The sequence below is a fragment of the Notothenia coriiceps genome, unplaced genomic scaffold, assembly GCF_000735185.1.
Source record: "Notothenia coriiceps isolate Sejong01 unplaced genomic scaffold, NC01 NC01_scaffold00006735, whole genome shotgun sequence".
NCBI classification, from domain to species: domain Eukaryota; kingdom Metazoa; phylum Chordata; class Actinopteri; order Perciformes; family Nototheniidae; genus Notothenia; species Notothenia coriiceps.
The window spans coordinates 24,159-28,420 of NW_011339436.1; positions in this window are offsets into that span (position 1 = coordinate 24,159).

Below are 4,262 nucleotides of genomic sequence, written 5' to 3' on the forward strand. Positions count from 1 at the left end.
CAGCCCGAACACACACACACACACCCGCAGCCTGGCTGGGAGTTTGTGTGTGTGCTCACACACCGACTCACAGCCTCTCCCGCCGTCTCAGGGAGGAGAAATCGGCGGAGCTGCAGCTGAGAAAAGATTGACCAACCGTGGAGGGGTCGTCGTTACGTCACTTGGTTCCCGGAACAAACATTTTGAAAAAGCGAAATGTCCAACGAGGCGTTCTGGGGCAGCATAGACAGGTCTTCTCTGTGTTAGAGTTTTAATCGCTACAGGGTGTACTTTGAGGGTTTGTGACTCTGCAGACCGTTTACATGCAGAACAACCTTCAGAACACACAAGGGGACGGGTGATAACCAGAAAAGCATGACATGGGACCTTTAAACATGTCTATGTCTTAGCATAGACATGTTTAAACACAATCAAGTGTAATAATAAAACAATTAAACCTGTTTTTTATAAAGAAAAAATAGGGGGATTGAATCTAGAAACACGTCCACGTCTAAACACAATGAAGTGTTTCCTTTCCAATGAACAATAGTTATAATAAAACAATTAAATCAATTGTTTTAATCCCATCAAACCAAATTTGTTCAAAATAAAAAGGGGAATTTAAATAAAAAACCACACGTGTAATAAGATGACATATATGGGAATCTGTATAAGTGTATTTAGCTTCCAATCAGCTTTTTATTATTTATAAATGGAGTTGTAGTGAGTAACTCTTCTGCGTACACACAGCTCTGGAAAACATGAAGAGACCACTGAAGCATTATCCGTTTCTCTGGGTGTGTGTTTGAGTAAATCAACATTTTATTTTGTATTCTATAAACCATTGACTACATTTCTCCGTGTTGACATTCAACAGACACCGGAGTTAATGCCATACATGTAGAGATTGAGATTTAAGAACCATGTGGAGTGGATTCTTCATGTTTTCCAGAGATGTATGTATATCATGACTTATATGGGAATCTGAATAAGTATATTTAGCTTCCAATCAGCTTTTTATTAATACATGGAGAGTTTTAGTTTCCTGGAATGTTTTTCTACGATACAGCGATTATAAATCAGATATCATTGGTCCATCCATCACAGCGCTTCAGTAACTCTACATTTTATGGCGTATATATTAATGTAATATTTGGTAAGAGCTAATTTTGCTTTTCTCTCCAAGTATATGTTGTAATAATCCTGTATCAAGCTTCAATTCGACATATATCACGTTTTGAGACATTTTGTGATATACAAGTGTCTTCTCTCACTCCCCATTCATCCCGTTGTAGTTTCGTGCTCTGCTGATTGTTAAAAAGCACATTTAAGTTGTGGTTTTTGTTTGATTAGGTGTCATTTTCTCCCCACATAGTGTCCATATCATTATAGAGTAACAGTTTGATGTATTTGTGAACGCATTGCTAATGCAACAGCAGTCGGGGAATGTCACGTGATCGCCTTCATATAGCAGTTCATGATAAACATCAAAACACAATGCATGTTGTGCTCAAAGGAAAACAGTCAAAATGATCATTTGATTATCAATTACTCACCCTGTGTGGCCCTTGAATTCATGAAGAACACTTCGTTTCTCTCACATACACATTTGGGGCGAGCAGAGAAATTCTTCTGTTGTTCTTTACATCTGTGATCATGTTTGTTCTGCAGTACTGCAATACTACCTGGTACAAATGTTTGTCAGCAGCTTTAAAATCAAAACTGCTCCACCTGTTAAAAATCTGCTCAAAGATTGTTGGTCAACCCTGTCCGAGACTCTATGACTCATCATAACAACCTAGTGAGGCTGTCCAACAACATCATCTCTGACCCAAACCATGTTCTGAACAGTGAATATGAACTGCTACCATCTAATCGGAGATACAGGGTCCCACCATTCAATAAAGTCAGACTGAAGCACTCCTTCGTGCATCAGTCAATCCTCACAGTAAACACAGAGCTGATCCCAGATCAGATGCTCGCTGAAGGCTCTGAGCATGTTTTCTCTCACTGATTGTGCTGTTATGTTAAATATTTGTTGTTTGTGTTTAATGTATTGTGTCTGGATACTTTGTCTGTTGATGTTCGACATGGAGCTGCTGTGACGCAAGTCAAATTTCAGACTTGATCTGACCAATAAAGTATTATCGTATCGTATCGTATACCTCCATGTTAAACAAAGCGTCAAAACACAGAGACAATTCTGGATCAATTAGACAAACTCTTGCACAACTGGTGCAGTATGATCCAAGATGGAGTAGCTCACTACTTCCTAAAACAAATGCAATTTCACTCAAATCTGACTCGTTATAACACTTGAGCTCTAATCAGTCTCCCTGTTAAAATAGTAATGATTCCTGTGAAGTAGTGAGCATGTAACTGGATGAATGAGACTTGGATTATATTGCATAAGTTATGAAGGAGAGTTTGTGAACAGCTGTTTTCATACAGTTTTGCTTTTATTAAAGGGGCCCTATCAGGCTCATTTTCAGGTGTATATCAGTATGTAGTGTCTCTACTTTAAAGAGTCCTCTCCTGCTGATGTTCAGGTGTATATCAGTATGTAGTGTCTCTACTTTAAAGAGTCCTCTCCTGCTGATGTTCAGGTGTATATNACAGTAAAAAGACTATTGATAAACCAAGATGCACGCCATGCAGTAAACAGGCACAGTTAGCCAACAAACATTAAGGAAAGTCAAAGTGTCTAGCAGCCAAAGAGACAATCTTTTTTCCTCAGCAGGTGGTGGAGTCCAACACATTGCCCAAAGGAGAGTGAATGATGAATCATACACAACTTACTCTGCTATTTGTGTAAGCATGTAACTTTAATAAGTTCATATGAGTTGCTTTGTGTTTTCTGTTCAGAATAGTGGCAGAACAATCATATCTTTAAAAACATGTTGCGTTGATTGCTTTTTGTTTCATTTAAGAAGATACATTACACCAAAAAAATATTTCTAAGGTCATAAATCAGGTGAAGTAATTTTGTAAGAGCGCAATTAAGTTGTATGTAAACCGTTGTTGTTGGTCAGGAAGTACTAGAAGTGGAGAGAAAAGATCATCAATTCAACATTTCCTGAAACTGTCCACGGACCTCCCGCTGTCTTTGATACAGTTCCCTGTATCAAAAGGCACTATCTTGGTAAATGGGGGTATGTTACACAATCCTTCCACAACAAAGAAAACATCTTTCATTCTTAAATTAGTTTTGGCTCAGAAAGAAAGCTCTTGGCAGAGAAAACGCACATGCACGGTCACAGTTGAAACATGGAAGGAATATATCGCTGCCTACATACACAAATACAGGATTATTATTCCCTACTTACCTATCGAGGCACATCACACACTCACGTAACTGAAGCAGCCTCTAATTGTGCCTCAACACAGACAGAACAACAAAGCATTCTCTAATTAAATAGTATCCTCGTACAAAATCTGCCCTTCATTAGAACAAGATAGTCAAAAAAGCCGTCTGTCAGACACTGAGATAGGGGTGGTGGGAATGAGAGGAGAGAGAGGGAGGCGCGGCGGCAATGCTGTTTCGTTTAGACGTTAGTAGACCAGGAACACCCAGAGTCACATCACTACATAGTAAATTCATCCACGCGCAGGCAGCTCAACAACCTAGAGAGAGACTTTCCAGATAACACAACCACGATGAAGGTTACATAAGACAACCACATTATTCTCGTGTAAGACGGCCTTGATGGGGCTCTCGACAAAGACAGTGATTTTCAAGATTTAAAGCGTCCCTATGTCATATATAAGTTCTCCTCACTCGACTCAAACGTTCCATTGTTGAGGTCTACACCTAGAATAGATTTACAGACAGAACACCATTGGTTTCTCAGACAGCACACATATAGAGTATAGAGAATAACATCACTCTCTGTCCCCTACAAGGCTTGTTGGAGCTCCTGCCCCCACCTCCCTGAGAGAGACCCACCTGTGCTCAGATTGGTCGGGACGTTGCGAGAACTGCTTGCGAGGAGCGGACAGGTTTCCAGAAGAGAGGTCGGCGATAAACAGCGGAACAAGCTACATATCCTGAGCAACACCCACGCCGAGGTTACACATGTGTGGCTGATAATGAGGAGTTTGTACAGTGTGAGCATGGGCCTGCAGAAGGATTTTCTCCACCATCCCAACTCGTCAATACAGCGTTCAGGGAGCTCTATGCAAGTCAATGGGACTCCCTGTTAGTTAGCCAAGGGATCCTGGTGAGTGAGGTGCTCCACGGATTGGTCCATTTGGGCCACTCCGGTCATTTGTTGTTGATTTGG